The following is a 19,859-nucleotide window of genomic DNA, read 5'->3' on the forward strand; positions in this document are numbered from 1 at the left end:
CTGGCTGATGGAGTTGCTAAAGTTGTATGTAGTTAGTTCAATAAATCTGTAGGGCACCAAGTTGGGGAAGGCAGCATTGAAGTGCCTTTAACCTAGCTTCTCCAACAAAGCAGAACTACAAGGAGGATAGCCTTTAGCAATGCATTAGTATTATCCATCTAATCCTTTCCCTTTCTGGCTTTTAAAAGCACATTACAAAGCAGGGTAGCACCATCCTAAGCACAAGGCCAGAGAAGCAGAGAGACTAGCCTAAAGTCATACTGTTTGAAGCAGTGCCTGGAACAGAATGTAGGACCCTAAAATTTTGCTGCTCTAACACAGCCTTCCTAATACCAAAGATGGCATATTTCCCTTTCATACATATGTCTGTAAACCACACCTGCAAGAGATTAGCTGCCAAAGAGGAAAACCTCAGGCTCCTCCCGGTTCAACCTCTGCCAGCGGGAGTGGGGGACAAATGCATGTAAACGCTGGCTTTCCTTACAGCAAGGTTTTAATCCCCTGGGCTTTCAGACAGCATACCTTTTATTTTATGCCACACATGCATAAAAGTCACACTGCCTACATTACCAGTTCAGCTCAGCTATGTGCATACCTGAGAAGCTAGGTTAATTTAAAACAGGGCTGGGGAACCAGATGCTGTTGGGACTCACATCTAGCATGGGTAACAGCCTGGAATGATGGGAGCTGTAGTGTGGAGAGCCACAGGTTCCCCACCCCTGACTTAAAGGAAAATGCCATAAGGCTATAAAGGGATTTCTGGCATTATAACTGCTTCTATAATTTGGTAGCCACAATATATTACAGCAAAAATAGTACAACGCATTGTGGCAAAGACTAACTGTTATTGAGAAATGATAATTCATAGGTGAGAGCACGGGGAGGGAATCTGTGGTCCTCCAGATGTTGTTGGGCACCCACAACCATCAGCCCCAGCCAGGACAGACAGTGGTCAGTGGCCTGCCCCCACAGAGTTCAGTTATTTAGTGATAGCAAATGTGTGTATTAGTATTAGGTAAAAGGAATAACAATGCTGCCCCTTTTTAGACCCCAAGGCAGGTTGGGAAATGTAGGCACAGCAATATTCTACTTTTTATTGGCTTTGCCAGAGAGCAGGAAAATATCTCCCTTACTTCTTTGTAATCTTGTGGCAGTCTAGTTATGGCAAACCCAAGAAGAAGGGTGAACTCACTTCGTGAGCTCCACAGAGAACTTCATAAAAAGCTTCTAACCATCTTCATTCAGAGCCACAGAACAGCCTATTGGATGTGAATAATATTTCTACATGTGCCTTGATTATCGTCAATAAATCTACGTAAGAGAGCTTTGTGAAGTTTTGTTAATACTATCCAGAAAGAGAGATAAATCTCCAGACGCAACAGTCAGGGATGCTGGGAGCTGTAGTCCAACAACATCATGGAGGGCCACCTTGGGCAAACCTACATTATCCAAAACATGAAATGGCCTAAAAGCCTAGCAAGTTACTATAGAACTCCAAATATATAAAACACTTTAATAGCATATTTCCAAAATGTCAGAGTACATTCTCATGAGCACTGTTGGAACAGGAACTCAGGAAGTGTCTTACTGTGTGGTTGTGCTTTCCTTGTAGCAACTGGGTGTTAAATCTGATTTAGTTTCTTCTTCCAGAAGATCCAGCTATAGCTCTATATCTCGGGGGAATCAGCATTAAAGGGAGACTAGTCTAGAGTACTGCTGGACATTCACGGCTGTTTACAGTATCCAGTGCAGCCTTCGCTCTAGTTTCCATATATAAATTGACATCAGAGTTATGGTTCTTTTTTTAAGAAACTAACCATAAAACACCAGACCTAGAATCCCACACATTTTTTTTTTATTTATTGAATTTATATACCGCCCTATACCTACAGGTTTCAGGGCAGTTCACAGAATAAAATCAGAATATAAAACCACGAAATATATAAACAAAATAAAAACAACAACAAGCCAATAACCCCCAAACACATTTTAGAAGGGCATGCATTAAAACAACAGGAAAAAAAGCATACTGCAAATTTGCGTGTTATGCAATTTTTTTATTGATCTGCATAGGTAACATTAGAAGGGGACTTGGTGTTCCCATTGAAGACCTAACTTTATTTAGGATGGTTTAAATTCAACAGTTAATTAACATTCCTACCCATGATTTGAATAAGCACTCAAATTCCCAGCAATATATACGTATCAGTGTGGTGCAAGTGTCCTGTTATTTTTACTCAGGGCGTTAAAACAGGGTCCAGAAGGGAATGGCTTCTGTCCCATGACCAGGAAACCTGTCTGAACCATCACACACTCTTAGTTCCCTTCCATTGCAGGATATGCATGTCAGTGCACCCCAGTCACTCACCTGGCAAGAAGGCAACCCACTACAGTATAGGGAATTCACATGTGCAGCTTCCCTTGTCTGCAGTGCCAAAAAACAAGCCCATTGATGCTAATCTACCCCTGTCTCACAGCTCAGATGCTTTTCTGTGGCTAAGCCCCTTATAATGGTTTTACTAAAATCCCCTTTTGATGGAAAAAAATCCCAGCTGGAAGTTTCAGGCAACACCACAATATGCAAGTCTGCGGGTTTCTTTCCCCAGTTTCACAAAAGCCTCTAATGGAGTGGAAAATTTGCTGGAGGCCAGAAGTTTGGGGCTGCAATTATTTTTAAAGGATTATCAGGAGAGAATGGGAGGCGCTTAGTACTCTTCTCCTCCCTTTCTATCCCCTCTTTGTGTTTTGATCTGTGCTGCTTTTAAACAGATTCAGCAAGAACCCTCCTTCACTGCAGCTGAGAAATGGAGCATCCTAGCTTCAACTGCCTCACTTCTCTATCTCCAGTGAACAGAAGTCAGAACTCCAGTTTAAAGAGGCCACTGGCTGAAGTGAGGGTTGCCAGATTTTTAACTGGCCTGTTCCTGGAGTTTTAACAGCATCTTGACATGCAAATACTTAGCAGGTACAGCTGTTCTTGGCATGGAGATAAAGTCATGGGGAAAGGAAATGGGCAGAGAGCCAAGGTAGAGCCTGGCTAGTCCAAGGTTGTGGTCACTAGCAAAAAAACAAACCAACCCCAAAATGTTATCAGGCTGGCTCTGAAGTTTACTTGCTTTTCAAACCCTGATGGTGTTCACTCTGCAGAATCCAGCTTGCTAGTAAGTCAAGTGGAATAATGACTGGATATAACAAAAAGGCCAACATTGGAAGAGACAACAAAATATAGTCAGGAAGACAGGAATGATGATGATGATGATGATGATGATGATGATAGGAGCACTTTCAAATGTTCAAAACACTACACGTGTATTATCTAATTGTAATCCTTACCACAACCCTGTAAGATTTGTTAGATTTGTATACTGCCCTGTACCTGCAGGTCTCAGGGTGGTTACAACATAAAATCATAATATAAAAACAAAAAATACATAATAATAAAAAACAGCCAATAAACCCACCCTCCCCAACACATTTTAAAATATTTTTAAACTTATTTATTTCTTAGGTTTGTTTGATTATTTATTAGATATTGCAGATGGGGACTGATGCTGAGGCAGAGTTCAGATCTCCCCCATAAATAATGTAAAAATTAGTAAATAAATACTGTATTTATGTGAGCCATTGCTCACAGCAGGCTTGCTCCTTACTGAGGAAAACAGAAGTTCCCATATTCAGAGCTCTGTCAACCACAAAAACATACATAGATGTCTGTGGGCCCCACAAAGAGGGAGAAGAAGGCCTCATTATCCAAAACCTGGGTGGATTTCCCCTGTCCTGACTTGATGCCAGTATTTATAACCCATGGCCATAGCATTCCTGAGGGAAGCACCATAATAGCACAGAGAGGAGAGACATCCAAGTACCACCTACGTCTGTGGGAAAACTCACAGCTCAAGCATAAACCCAGGTGTTGCTCCTTAAGGCACACAACCTGGGCTTGAATTCAGATCACCACTCCCACAGTATGGGAACTGCCGATGGGCCAAGATGCTATTCTCAGTGCTTAATACAGTATGTTATGCATCTCGCTCATTCAGACATGCACACACAAAGTGCTGCTTGCAAAACGACAAACTTTGGAAAAGGTTACGTGTCCATTTGTGCAAAAGGCATAGTGCAAGAGAAACGATACAGGCACGCAAGCTGCTCATGTGCAGCACAGCTCTTGCTAGGTGAATGGAGGTTTGAGCTTGTTTGCAGCTAAGGGACTCACCGCTCAGGTTAACTCCAGTCTCTGACAGTTATCCAGAGATCTAATCATATGCCATCTCCACCCTTGGCCAAGATCCAGCCGAATTACGTTATGCACTTAGGGATGTGTGTCTCACCACAAACAAACCTCAAAGGACCCATCTGTACTTTCACAGAACTAAACATGCAGGAAAGTAGCAGAGGTCTAAAGGAGCTCAGTTTTCATTACAAAATATAACCTGCCAGGTCTGGAATTCAGCATTTTTAAAAAGTTGTTTAAAAAGTTGTTGCAGTCAGACCATTCAGATTCTGCAACTGGAGTAAATTAAGGGGGGTGGGGAGGCATGTTTTCACAGAGATGCTTAATTTTAAATATATTGGGTTGAATCTAGACTTAGGCTGAAATTCTAACCCTACTTAGCTGAGAGTAAGCACCACTGAATTCAGTGGGACATATTTCTGAGTAGGCATGGCAAGGATTGCAGCCCAAGTAAGTTGCGCTAAGATCTCAACATAATCAACGGGACTTACATCAGGACTGAAACTTGTTCCATTAATTTTAATGGAACATAAATTCAACTTTAGTCTGGATGAGTCTGGTTGCAACCCACTGAATTTAAAGTCTGAAAAAAAGTTACAACAAGATTCTTCTATTTTGACATTTAGTTGCAAACATTTCAAATGGAGACGAGAGGGGCTAGTAACATGGTCTTATTTAAAATTGAAAGAACAGGTCTTTAGAATCCAGGTCTTCGGTATTTTTCAGTTGACCAAAACCAAGATTCCCCCATTTCTTTTTCCTTGGTCTTCTTTTTCCAGGCTCAACATACCCAATTCCTTCAGCTTTTCCTTACAAAACGTCTTTCCCACATCCCTGATCACCTTTATTACCATCCTTAATGCAGTCCAGAATAGCATTATCTCATTTTGCAGCTACGTCACACTGCTGACTTGCATTCAGCCTGCAATCAACTGCAAAACTGAGATACATTTGTTTCTGATGAATTCTATTTTGATTCTCTGAAATCTTGATGTGTGAATCCTATTATTTGTATTTTCAGACTATGGTGTTTTGAAGCTACTATATATTATCTTTAAATGAGCTCCTGTTAAGAGTTACTGAACCAGGGAGGAGGAAAGCGCTTGTTTTTACACCTTAGATGGGGTTGGCAGAAGCCACCCACTGCTTATATTGGGTTTCAGACAGAGATGATGTGGGGTTCAGGACAGGCATGCAATGGTAGAGGCTTTATTTTTGTAGATAAGCAGGACTGCAGGGGCAAAACCTATGTCAATATGAATCCTATGGAAAATATTGCTCTTGTAGGCAGAAGAGAGGCTGGTTGTGTTTGTGTATTCAGGCACTGTATATATGAAGATATTTTAGAAACCTCTATACTTAGCCATTGTGGTTTAGATCTTTTTCCAGGCCAGGGATAATTGTGTAAGCGTGTAGTCAGCACTGGCCAAACAGAGACCTTTAAACTATACAGTCATTGCCAATTCTGTGAAGGTTTTACATTTGAGAGATGTTCAACCCAAGACCCAATTATTAAAGAAAATAACAACAGAACCCAACCAACTCTGCCATCACTGTGCGTTGCTCTTTTGTTATCTTGCTTTAATTGGCTGCCTCAAGTCAAGATCTTGCTAAGTGGCCAAGTTAAACTTAAGGGGGCGGTAAGGGAAGTGATGATGTAGTTGACTTAACTGGTGCCTGAGCTTCCTCTCTGAGTCAGACCTGAATCAGGGCTACAGAATGAAGCTAGGAAGTGGTCTCTCTCATTCAGAAGAGAAATAAGGACACTTGACCGCCTGCGGTCATGAGAACTAGAGTCAGTTTTCATGGCTGGGATGAGTGGAGAGGAGTGATCATTAGGAAGGCCAAATGCCTGCAGTGGTAATTATATTTTGCCTTGCAAAGTTTTTCCTAAACTGCATTGTGGAGAGCATTCTACTTCACTTTCTTTCCAAGGACACTGGTGTTTATTATGGTTTAGCAACCCTGAAGCAGATTCAACTTGCATCTGTCCAGAACATTCCAGACCACAGTGACCTATTATCACCTACATAGAAATTATATTCAGATCTGTGCTGACAAATTTACTGCAGTTTGAACACACTGAAATATTTTGGTGGCTCCGTCCCATCGGGAGGCGGGAGGTGTGGAAATGATTCAAAACAAGACCTCTGCTAAAAACCAGCTGGCATTTGGAAGTCGTCGTATGCCTGTGGTCAGCAATGTATCTACAAACATGCTAGAAATGACTGACACAGTTTGAGACAGTGTCTTGCCAGTAAAGTGATAGGAATACTGTCATTATTAGGGCTTCAGACATCTGAGCAGCTTAATGGCCTCTTTTGAATATATGTTGGCAAACCATACTGGAATCCTTTAGGCAAAATGCTATTAAATCAAAGTGACAGTGCTCCTCATGATGACTACTTTTCTAAAAAATAATAATGTGATTTGGTCTTTCTGTTGATGCCCGCAGGAACATTTGATACATCAAGGCCAGGGAACCCTGTATATAGTTTGGTGCTGTAGTTGTTTTAAAGTGAGTGTTAAATAGGTTAGAGATGGCAAGGACAGTTCAGAAGTGCTTACAAACAATTTCCCCTTCACTATCCCAGAAATGTAACTGTGAATTAACTTTTCCCCAAAAACCACCTTGAGATAAAACAAACAAACAAGGTACATATTTTTATATAAATGTATAAAGATGGTGGGGGAGAGGGAGGTTTATTGGTTTGTGGTTTTTATTTTCGTTATGTATTTATATTGCATTTTACATTATATTGCATTTTATATTGCATTTTACATTGTGAACTGCCCTGAGATCTATGGATGAAGGGTGGTATACAAATTTAATAAATAAAACTAGATAGATAGATAGATAGATAGATAGATAGATAGATAGATAGATTAGATTAAAGTGGGGACTCTACAACAATGCTTTGGGATATCTTTAGTGTGCATGTGTTACCTGAGCCTGTGGCTGAGGAGCCTGGAGAGGGCAAGTCAGCACTGAAAACAGGAATCCCTGCTGTATCTTGAGTTTTAATTCATGTGCAAAATTTAGCTGATTTTTTAACATTTGAAAGTGCAGCCCATCTACATGGAAGTCAATGGAGCATGCAGCTTCTTCATGCAATTTATTTATTTATTCTCCCGCCCTTCCACCATGCAGGTGGCCTTGAGGCTCTTGGAGGAAAGGTGGGATATAAATGAAATAAATTAAAACATAGCATGTAATATTATATTGATAATAACCAAAGGGAGAGTTTAATAATAATAACACAATAGACATGTACAACTCAACAGAACAAATTATGAGGGAGGAGGGGTTAAAAATGCACTTCTGATAAAATAGATCTGTTGTGTGGCATAAAACTGGCAGCAAGGTTGAAATCAATCAACTTAAAAACATGATTTTAAAAAAGCTTTAGTTTAAGATTTTTTGCAAAATATACAAGTTCATTTTAATTTGCATTGCTAACTTACATATATACACCCTAAGAGCAGAAGGAAGACTCAAAAACAGTACATATGAAAATAGTCAGGGTTTCAGTTAGCTGATGAGGTTCAGTTGCAGCCTCTAGCAATTGATGGTTTAAGCCCCAGAGATATCCTTCCCATTGAACACAGATGCATTACAAAGTGTTTATTAGAAAAAAACCAAGTGACATTCCACTTAGCAGTATACACTCCTGAATTATAAGTGTGGCAATCCCATGTTCTCTGCATAAGCAATAGAGAATATGTTCTCTCTTTACTCACTACAGCAGACTTCACAAGCTCTCCAGGGCACCAATGCTTCTTGAGGCTGATGGGAGTTGTAGTCCTAAATACCGGTAACTGGAGATCACCTGCTGGCCAAGGCTGCGATACAGAATATCTCTCCCCCCCCCCCCGCCCCCAGTCCTTTGACAATGGGGGTCTATTTTATTTATTAGATCAGTACTGCTCTTAATTTAGAAAACCACAGAGTGGTTGACACACAAGAATATAAAATACACAGCCAGAACAACAAAACTGAACCAGAAAAATCATATTTCTCCTATATCAGTTCCAGGCACCAAGGATTTTGATTGCTGAACATTGAATTCTAAGACTATTAACCACACGCAAGCACCTTGACGTCTTGATCGTACTGTCCATATAGATATCGCAAAGCCTGCAAATAACCAATTTCAAAATTGCTCTCATATTACAGAGGACACTTTTATTTGTTGCTGCTTGTTGGGATGTCAAATGGTAGCAGTCACACAGTGCAGCACAATGCAGTATAAAAAGATTCCCCTCCCCAAACTATTATCTTGTTAAAAGCTTTAGAAAGCATTTAGAGCTATAATTCATCTTGGAATCTGGCCAGGTCACAAAACACCTTTGGAATTTTAATTGCCCTGATCCCTAGTTTTATTTACTATTTGAAAGGGAGGGCTCCAGCAGCACAGGGTCTATATAATTCCACAAAGGGATGCTGAGTCAGTATTAACACAGGGGGGTAAAAGCCACCGCCAGCTGAGTCACCCACCCAAGCAGCACAAAGCTACTTCCTGCAGGCTCATGGGCATTCCTTGGAAGCGTATACATAGACTGGGTAGCCCCTTCCACCCTGACTTAGATGATGAGTGACGAAAGAAACACAATGAGTCAAGAGAACAAAACCCAAAAGAAAAGGGAGGGTCTTTGAGAAAGAGCAGTTCTTAGCAGTGATTCCCAAGCTGTACAATGAACACTTGGATATACACTTGGATATACATTCTCTCAAATTATTCCATACATGGTACTGCATTACCCATATACGGTATAACTCAGGGCTGAAAGGCACCCTGTTGATAATGGGTTGACCATGGAGTATGAACGCTGAAGTCACTAAGAAACCAAAAACTGTGCTGTGTAAAGACAAACATGAATCATACTCCATACAGCTTATTAATTAACTCATTGGTTACACATAGCAAAAGTTCTAATGTAATAGATAGGCTGCAATTTGTCCATTTCTATTGTGGTTCTAATGTTTTAGCTACCCTTGGACTAAAGATATAAGGAATTCTCTCACTGGACAGGGTCAGCATCACAGATAGGCACTGTACAGTACAGCACATGTTAAAGTGAACGTCCCTGCTGGGGGCACACTGACACCCTCTGGTGCCTCTTGGCCCTGCAACTCCTGCCCCTTGCTGTTGCTGCCTGTTCACCTGCCCTCTTCTGTAATCAAGCCAATGGAGATGGAGAAACCTCCACCCACTTTTCCCAGGACAACTATTCAGATTGGGTCCAGAGGGAGAAGGCAAATGAACGGGCAGTGATGCCTTGGAGAAGAGGGGAGCTTGTTGAGGGCACCTTGCCCAGCGGTCTCCCAAAACCTGGAGCCAGCACTGATGATGAATCAGAACAAGAGTCCCTAAGTCATGGGTTGGGAACCTGTGGCCTTCCAGATGTTGTTGGATTACAACTCCCATCATCACTGAGCAGCATCCATGCTGGCTGGGACTGATGGGAGTCCATCAACATCTGGAGGACCACATGTTCCCCATCCTGAATGCTCATGCCTCAGTAATAATTAAGTCTTCTTCAGCACAATTTAGAATGTAAGAAATCAAAGCTAAAGCAGATGACAGGAGTCTGCCTCTTGTGGAACCAGCAAGCCACACTTCCATAGAACTTGCCTGGGCAGCATCACATCCCTTTATAAGCCAGAAGCTGCTGCATAAGAGAACAAAGCAGATTCCTTCATACTTACTGATGCATTCAAACTATTTGTAATTAAGCTGAGTTTTTCTAACCTTCATTCAGCTGATGTTTTGTGCAGGCATCTTTCTTCACTGGAGGTTGCCATAGTATGGTTTTGAGATCTGAGCAACTGTTCTGAGTTCATCTGTCAAGGTGTGGTTTAGCAATCATATTTAAGGCATTTGGGGATTTTAAACTTGTCCATGATCCAGATAGGGTTATTCTACCAACATAGCCTTTCTAGTCCTGAATTCAGAGATTATCAATCAGTGGGTTGTGACCCAAAGCAGGTTGCAGGCTAGGGTGCTGGGTTTTTTTTTGAGAAATCACAAGAAACACACCCAGCTGTGTACCAGGTCAAAAAGTTTATTTTCACACAGAATTAAACTTCAAATATAATATGTATAGTAAACCAAATTACAGTATTATTCTTAAGTTACCTATTGACTTTCTAGGTATGCAGTATTTTTTAACAGGCAATCACTATATTTTCAAGTCTCAGGATATGTAGCTGAAAAAAAAATCCAGGGGAGGGAGGGTCACCAGTAACACTTCTGCAAACTGTTTCTTTTGTAAACCAATTCAAGATTTCTTTTAATGGAAGCCATATAAAAATATTATTAAATAAAATAAAACAAATAACAACTTTGAAAAGTCTGAGAAACTCTGCCTTAGTTTGAAAACTGAATTAAAATTTGACGAAATCTCTAGCACAAGTACCAGCTAATATTATTTAAGAACAAACCTATCAACAATATTAAGAGATGGCACAATTTGCATGGCTTTACAGTTACCGTAAGTAGATTGTTTGGATGGGAGTGTAAGGTCCAGTTTCATGTCCCCCATATCTTTAGTGTCTCAAGTTTCATCTAAATTAGGTAACTCCAAGTATGTCAGTCCAAACAACATTCCTCCTTCTCTAAAGGAGATTTCTTATTCCCACAGCTTTACCAAGAGATAAAGAGTCTCCCCACCCAGCACACATATTAATTCTCCCTTGATCCTTTCCAGTTCAGTCTGATACTTCTGAAATTCATCACTTTCAAGGGTGTCAGTAGATCTCAAACTGCTAGATCACCATGAACCACCCAGGAAGCACCAGACTGAGGTTCTCATAACAGCTCCCCATCAGTGCGATAAAGGGTACATAAGCTCTGCTGGAACAAGGCCCAGATAGTACAGAATCCTGTTCTCATAGTGACCAAGCAGAGGCCTATGGGAAGCTCACAAGCAGGACTTGAGCACAACAGCACTCTCCCTACTTGTGATTCACAGCAACAGGTATTCAAAAGCATTCTACCTCTGATATTGGGGTATAGTACACAGCCATCATAACTAGCAGTCATTGATAGTCTTATCCTCCATGAACTTGCTGAACCCCCTTTTAATGCCATCCAACTTGGTGGGCAATTCAAAATGGCCACTGAACCCGATTTAAACTTTGGACAGCAAAAATGAAAGAACTGCTCCACTAGATTTGATCATAGGTCCATCTAGTTAGCATTCTGTTTCCAGCTAATTGCCAACCAGATGCCCTGGAAGACAAAGCATGAAGACAATGGGCAACCTTTGTTGTTGGTCTCCAGCAACTGGCATTTGGAGATATACGGTCTCTGAACAGAGAGGTTTCATTTAGCAGACATGGGTAACAAATTTATTCTTAATGAATTGGTCTATACAATTGAGAATTTTGAAAAGAATATATTCACTGGAAAGTAGAAATGGCAGAAGTTCCCCCATTTGCTTGCTTGCTTACAAACCTTGTAAAAAACTAGGAGAAGTGGGATAGTGTGACCTGGATCGCATGTCACACTAAGTGAAACCATGGCTTAGTTTGAACATGCCAGTATAGGGACTCCCGAAGAGGATATCATGGCTGCTTTGCTCCTGGTCAGACATTTTGCTCTACTCTGGGCTAAGCCATGTTTGGTTTGGTGTGTCACCAGAATGTGGATTTGTGCTTTAGGTCTCCAGAACAAACCATGAGCCTTTTGGACAAACCCATGTGCTCATGTGCTCACACTAATGTTTATATCAGATGTGGAGCAGGTGCATGTCGTTTGGGGGAAATCAGCTCATGAGGTGAGGTGAGAAGACTATCTCAGGCGACAGGGTCCACCCTGGGCAACAGATCCCATTGTTGATCCTATTTTTCTCCCCCTCTCCCTTTGTTCATGATGTAGATCTACCCTGACCCCTTCTTCCCTGGCAGGAGGAAATAGTGCCAAAATTTCTTGGGCTGGCCTTTTCTAGAGGGTATCATGTCGGGGAAACATGGTTTAAAGCAACCAAGCGACACAAAGTACCGTGAGAGAAGGGGAGGATGAGTTTTACATAAAGAGCAGACCTCCCCATACTATCTATTTATGAACGGGGCAGACATGCATTTTAACTATCTGTCCCACCACTTTTAATTTGGCTTCCGGATATGAGTGTTAAAGTAGTGGTGGAAAGGAAATCCAACAGTTTATATATTTCATAGTTAGTGACAGTAAATATTGTGTGTGTTTAGACATACAAGGCTTGGAAGTCTCCCTTGAAAAAATAAGCTGCTGGTCTAAATATGAAATCTGGGGAGAGCTGACTTACCAGCACACACAATCCTAAGGCTGAAAATAAGAGCTGGCTGCCCACCTTACTTTCCATGTAAATTTTACTGAGTGACATGTTGACCCACACTGCAGTCCAGAGAAAGCTCCGCTATATTTAGCTCTGGACAGCCTTCTGGTTTTGTTTTTAAAGTTGTTAAGATTATAAAGCTGATGAAAACTGAGACCAGAGCTCACTTACAGAGTTTTCAGTCTTTTGGGGTTGTATGAAGAGAACCTGCAGCAGGCTTTTTAAGAATAAAATTGGACCTGGCCCGAGGCTTAATTTTGAAATGTAGGGCTTGTCCACACTTCTGCTTCTCCTGTTATTTCTAGGAACAGGTCCAATAGGTTTTTCCTTTTCTCTCGCTGCTTTCCCCGGGAAAACCTGCTTTTTACTGCATCAATCCACAGAATCCCAAATGACATTTGTTCTGATTCAGCAGTAACCAGCAAGTTTTCCAGGGAGAAGTGACAGGAGAAAATAAAAAACCTATCAGACCCATGCCTAGAAATGACAGGACAAACGAAAGTGTGGATGAGCCCTAAAGGAGAAGGCTTATGTTCCAAAAGTGATGCTCAGGGTTTCTACCTGGAAATACCACTGTAACCCTGGACACGTTGAGGCTCTCTACAGTTGCTCAATGGTAAAGGAAATGAACTCTGAACCTGCTCAGCAATACATATTCACTCATAGTGACTTCACATGTTCCAGGGTGTAGCCCTGGCACTGAAAATAGATGAGACATGATACAAATGAAAATCTGTATTTACTTACTTCAACATGTGGTAAGCTGCACTTGGTGGCCTGCCTACCCATTCTGCAAAGCGGGGCCCTGGACCTCTGCCCTGAAGTCCTGCCCTGACAGCAGCAGTAGCTATGCACAGTTTATCATCAGGTGTGGGAAACATTTTGCCCTCTGGATGTTGCTGGGCAACAATTTCCATCATCCCTGGTCACTGACCATGCTTGCCAGGGCTGATGGGAGTTGGAGCTCAGCAACACTTGGGGGGGCTCAAGGTTCCTCATGCTCAAGGTTCCACAAGCTCAATAACTGTACAAACTTCATGGGAAGGGGTGAGAGTGAGGGGAACAGAGTGAAGGCACTTAATCTTATTAAGGCTCAACAACTTTGTCCGGATTTTCAGTTTTGGGAATATGACAACCCTACTCATTCACACTGCACCATGGTGCTTTGTAAAAGGACAGACTTGGCAGGTCCCGGTCCTCAAGAGGCTCATAATGTGAAAACAGGGAAACAACAGAGGGAAATGGAGGTAGGGATAAATAGGGGAAGAATATATGTTTACTTAAATTGTGACTTCAGGGTATTGGAACTAGGGGCTTGTTCCAAAGGCTTTGCAGCACAGGTGAGTTCTTAAGAGGGATTTGGAGGAAGTTCCTGGCATACAGAGTGGCAAGGCAGAAACATTTTTCAGGGAGCAGGAAACCTCTGGATAAGTGAGAGTCATGAAACTGGAAAAGTAAAGGTCACAGGCAGGGATGTGTCAGCAGCACACAATAGCTAAGAGATAAGGATTGGGTTGCATGTCTGTGGAGGGTTTTGAAGGTAAATATGAAAAGCTTGTGCCTGATCTGGGAGTGGACAGAAGAAGCCAATGTTGGGTCTGAGGGGGGTGGTCAAGGTGAAACAATGGTGGATTACAGAGCAGAAGACTGCAGTAGTCTAGTGACAAATGACCAGGACATGGATCTTATAAAAAATGGCTAATTCCAAGTAGCATCTCTGCCATGCAATTCTAACACCTTAATTTTGTGCAGCATTGCACGTGTCACCCTAAGTTCTTATTTGCAGGCAGGCATAGCAACTTGTAAAACAAAAAGTGAGGCTTTTGAACTACAGTGGTACCTTGGGTTACATACGCTTCAGGTTACAAACTCCACTAACCCAGAAATAGTACCTCAGGTTAAGAACTTTGCTTCAGGCTGAGAACAGAAATTGTGTTCCGGTGGCGCGGCAGCAGCAGGAGGCCCCATTAGCTAAAGTGATGCTTCAGTTTAAGAACAGTTTCAGGTTAAGAACGGACCTCCGGAACGAATTAAGTACTTAACCCAAGGTACCACTGTAACAGCATTCAGGGCTGTAAGTCAAGTGCCCAAATCACACATGAGACCAACAGCGAGGCAAGCAAACGTTCAGCAGTTTTGGAATAATACAACCCTGATGCAGAATCACTCAACTGCAGTGTATGGCACATTTTTCTCACTTCCTATCTGCTTAATTGTACCTTTTTAAGTCCCACCATCTTCCCCATAGGAACCTTGCTTAGGACCCAACATTACTATTCCAGTCAAGTAATACTTGATCCAAAGTAAGTATATGGTACCTGAAATTTCACCTGGTGTGGTTAGTTTTGATTGAACACATAAAGGTCAGAAGTTTCTGTTCCCTAAATGAGTTTAGAGTAACTGACTGATGGAGTCAGGTTACAGATGCAGTTATTTGCTTATATGCCTTGCAGATTTGCTCTGCAACAAAATGAAGGATTCTTGTCATTGCCGACATTACTTCATTCATTCACTCACTCACTCACTCACTCATATAACAATTAATTGCCAAGGTGGTTTCTAAGCGGTTCACAAGTATACAACCGATTACAAAAAACCCCCCCCCACATAATTAAATACACAATACAACAATTTCATCAAAACATTAAAATAAACATGCAGAACCCCATCTTCATGTTGCCACAAGATGACAATCATCAGGCTGTGGTACAATTGACTAGATATCCACTTCAGCTGCAATACTGCAGCAGTACACAAAAAACATTATGACACTCAGAGAACTCCAGATGTGCTGCCAGCTAGATGTCTAGTGTCTTCTGAATTGGCTGGCAGCACTTTTTGAAACATTTGAAGAGGAACTTACGTTGTACAAGCATGGCCTGCACAAGTGCTCTTGTACAACTTCCCCTTCAAAATGTGATCGTTAAGTGCTGCCAGTTGAATACAGACAGGATTTCACATATAGCAGGTGGCATTTCTTAACATCCAAAGCCACTCTTAAATTGAACATTTGTCCAACTAAACCTGGACATGACATTGCTTTGGGGGATTTCTGGCATCTGGAGGTCAAGATGCTAGCTTTTTGCTCTTGAGACAGTAGTTTTCATGGTGAACTTTGGGGGAAACTACGGTATATGAAAATCTGGCTCTGGGAAAGGAAACGCCTGCCTGGCCTCAGTTATCAGCAAGAGAAAAAGCTGTTTGAAGGGTTCTTGACTTTCCCATTCCTGCCAACAAAAACCCCAACCCACTTAGTTCCAATTATTCTGGGACTTCCAAGGCAAAAAGAAAGACATTTTACCACTGGCCAAAAGGATAAGGGCCACAAGATAGTTGCATCACCTTTACCCAATCAAAAACATTAGCAAGGAAATACCAGTCCAGTCCAGATTGGATAAAAATGCCTGCTTGCAGTTTACTATGTTGTTCTGGCTTTGCCAAACTGATCTCCATTTCTGTGTTGTGATATTTTATATGGAAGTGTGGTTTCTAAATATTTAAATTAAATTAAATACCTATTCCCCTCACTCTCCTTCCCTTTTGTGTCTTGTCTTCTTAGCTTGTAAACCTATCTGAGAGCAGGGCCTGACATTCTTTTATTTTAATTGACGTGAGCTACTGTGGGATATAGCATGGGTGTAACCAGGATTTTTGTTAGGGGGGCAGGCTTTATATTACAGGTGGGCAGAACCTCATTTAGTTAAGTACTTTATTGATTTTTATTTATTTGGGGGGCTGCCCCTTCCTGCTCCCTTTGGCTATGCCCATGGGAGATAGTATTTGTCAAATAGAAACTCACTGAAAAACTGGGAAGAGGAAGCTGGTACATCTCAGCATACAGGGCAAAATTAGACAGGTCCATATCTAAAACAATGATAACAGGTATTTTTCTTCCCCCCTAAATATTTAGACCTTCTTCACATGTTATACAGCAACAAATCCAAGTCAGTCAGTTCCTGTGTACTCAAAGTTCCCAGGCAATTTTGTGTGGGTGGGTGTGTAATGCTCACATCTTGCATGTGTGCAACTGCAGAAAACACCAACATAGCACCAATGTTTTACAGAGCAATTGTAACATCTAAAGCTGCCCCCATTTGAGGTTCCGAGACACATACACAGTGATTTTGAGATAGGTGTGCAAATGCATATGATGGCCACATTTTACATGTTTTCTGCAGCAAACACTGTACAGTACAGGTGCTTCCCACAGCAACTATAGCATGTGGAACTGCTCTGATTACATTAGATGTTGCAGGTATACTGCCTGCCTTACAGCCATACGACTAGACAAGAAACAGGTTTCGGTGTCATAACATAAATGACAATGAGAAGGAAGGAAGCAAGTTAAGCTGCTTTACACTGTGTTACACAATTGGTCAGTTGAGTTCAGTATTATCTAATCTGATCAATAGTGATTCTCCAAGGTGTCAGCCGGAAATAGATCTTTCCCAGACCTGTTAACTGGGACATGCCAGGGATTGAATCTGGGACCTTCTATATACAAAGTGCATATGTACCATTGAGCTATGGTCCCTCCCCCAGAACAAAAAAACCCAAACATATAAAGCAAAACTAACACCATTATGTGCACCATGGACACCCTACAACTTATCATCTCAAGAAACTAAATTTGTCATTAGAACTTTTGGTAGTAGTGTCTGCATCTGGAGGTACAACATGCTCCATGGGTGTTAATCCTTTCTTCGAAGTGGTTGTTATGCTATCCTGAAATGCACACCATGCAATACATACCGTATATACAGCATGACTTCAGTAGGATTCCATCCTAATGCCACAACATGGCATAGGAACCTGGTTGAGTGTGACACTTTCACACTAACACCCTAATAATCCTTACACTAGTGCTCTGCTATTAGCTTTGGCTCCAGTGCAGAAAACTTTCCAAAGAGTTTCAGAGGATTTCTCTATTTTAAAAAACTGTTCCTGGGTACCCAACCCAGGGATTTTTCTAAAACAAGAGGAGTGAGGAACTTCAGGCTCAAGGGCCAGGCCTCTCAATCCAGTTCTTGGGATTCTGCCCAGGCCACATCACTTCCTGGCTGTTCCCTGTGCCTTCCTTAAGAGCTTTTGCCCAACTGGAATATGTGCTTGAACAGCAATAATGACTCCTGCTTGCCTGGATGAAGAGATGTGTGCGACGATACAGAAACCAATGGCATTTGCATGGCTAAAAAGAGGTCTACTATACAAAGTAAGAGTCACAGCCATTGCTTCACCCACTCTTGCCTCTGACACCACCCACCACTGGCCCCTGGCATGTTGCCAACAAAGGAATGTGGTCCTCAAGCTGAAAAAGTTTCTCCACCCCTGCTCTAAAGAGGATCCAAAATTCTTTTATAGACTTTCCCCCCGCAAGATATTGCGACAGCCACAAGCACAGAAGACTTGATAAGGGGATCAGACAAATACATGGAGGAGTAGACGCCTATTAATAGTTGTGAGCTGGTGTAGCATGATGGTTAAGAGACTGAGTTGTGAATCAGAAAGTCCCAGTTTGTCCCAGTTAGAAGCTTGCCTCTGCAATTAATTCACTAGTGGCCTTAGGCAAGTAACTCTCTCAGCCTCAGTCTACCATTTGCAATATAGTGACATGAATACTCTCTTACCTTACAGAATTATTGTAAGGCAGGGTGGGGGGACATGTGGCCCTCCACGGATGTCACTAGAGTCCAACTCCCAGCAGTTTTAGCCTTCATTGCCAATTCATAGCATTAACCACAACACCAGACTAGGCATCAAACAGCTTATCCCACATGGCAGACTGCAGTAATAGAAACACATAGTTGCTGTGTTCTCCAGGAAACAGAAGATCTAAGCAGAGAAACATTTACATTTTCCTTGAAGTAGCAGTAAAGGTTTGCCCACTAAACTCAAAAGCTACAATCAGCACAAGGAAACAAAATCTCAAGTTACAAAATGATAGGCACAGAGTCAAACAGCTGCCAAGCCTCAGCTCTTAAGTGCTGGTGGTGGATCATGAAAAAAAGGAACATTACTCCCTTTGAGAACCAAATCATCAGACTTGGTTCACAAGTTGCCATAGATCTCAAATGGTATGTGGGATGATTCCAGGTCCCACTGTGCTGTATTTGTTTAGGCACACATACAGAGAGAGAGAGAAAGAAAGAGCACAAATTGGAGGCAGATAACTGTTTAGTATTTATTTTGCACTGTCAAGGGTTTATTTTCTCCTTTTGTAAAAGGTAAACTGAGCCTAAATAAGAGTGGGAGAACAGGCTTGCCGAAATCCTCAGGGGAAGCAATCTAAGTTATATCTGTTGGAGGAAAGCTGTGAGCAACCAACCATGGTCAGCCCACAACAGGCCAGGAAATGCTTCAGCAGCAGCAGCAGCAGCAGCAGCAGCAGCCGCAGCAGCAGCCAGAACCACAACTTGAGCCTGACCACATGTCAACCAGGGACACAGAATACCGACTGAAGAGCTTAAATTTAGACAGGTAAACAGGCAAGAAGGAAGAGTGTTGGCACCTATTCGGGCTTAGCCAGACAGCCAAGATGTGTGAATCAAGTAGCAAAGACTTCAAGAGCAGTGGCAGCTGGTGGCCCCTGGGGCTGACAGGGGGGCCTACAGTAGGTGGCGCCAGAACCATAGACAGATTCTGAAAGGCAGAGCCAACTGCTTGTTCCCATCCTCAACCCTGCTGAGTTCTACAAAGGCAACACTGAGGCTGCAAAGGAAGAAGCCAACAGGTAGTGCTATCTTCTGTGCCGGTTCTAAGTCAGAAGGCAGGGATGGTTACGAATGTGGGATTTCCTGCATGCAAGGCATATGCTCTACCACAGAGGTTCCCAATCCCAAAGTGTGGTCCATGGTCCACCAGTTTCATGCAGGTGGTTCACAGAAGCAACTCTGAGGAGTGACGGAGGGCACAGGGGCTTCTTCAGTCTTGGAACCTGGCCAGGACTGACTAGAAGTGATGTGGGGAGAAGGCTCTGTCTGCCTCACAGGAATACAGCTGTGGCTGGCAGGAAGATGTGGAAGGTCAAAAGAGGGGGAAAGAGGCTGACAGGGCACTTGAAAGGAGTGGGGAGTCAATACATGGAAATGAAGGAAGCAGCGAGAAGGGGAAGAAGCTGAGAGAGTGAACGCAAGATGGAGTGACTGAAAAGTGGGAGCTGTTAGTTTATAATAATAATAATAATAATAATAATAATAATAATAATAATAATAGTCAAAGTCTAAAAATGGATTTGTGGTTGAAGAAGGGAGACTGAAAAAAACCACAAATTAATAAATGATCAAGAAAATAGTAACGAAGATGAAGC

The 19,859-nt window shown here is 42.1% G+C and overlaps 1 protein-coding gene across 6 annotated transcripts in view; it reads right to left on the bottom strand.

The window, feature by feature from the left end:
- WNT5B (Wnt family member 5B) overlaps positions 1–19,859 on the bottom strand; it is a 125,250-nt gene that overhangs the window by 67,528 nt on the left and 37,863 nt on the right. Inside the window, exon 1 of one of the 6 annotated variants that reach the window (XM_079992878.1) lies at positions 18,181–18,298. The exons of the other annotated variants lie outside the window; for them this stretch is intronic. The gene's annotated coding sequence lies outside the window, so the exon portion shown is untranslated. Of the gene's footprint in view, positions 1–18,180; positions 18,299–19,859 lie in introns of those variants that run through there. 6 annotated transcript variants of the gene reach the window in all.

The sequence above is a fragment of the Podarcis cretensis genome, assembly GCF_951804945.1.
Source record: "Podarcis cretensis genome assembly, chromosome: 10".
NCBI classification, from domain to species: Eukaryota; Metazoa; Chordata; class Lepidosauria; order Squamata; family Lacertidae; genus Podarcis; species Podarcis cretensis.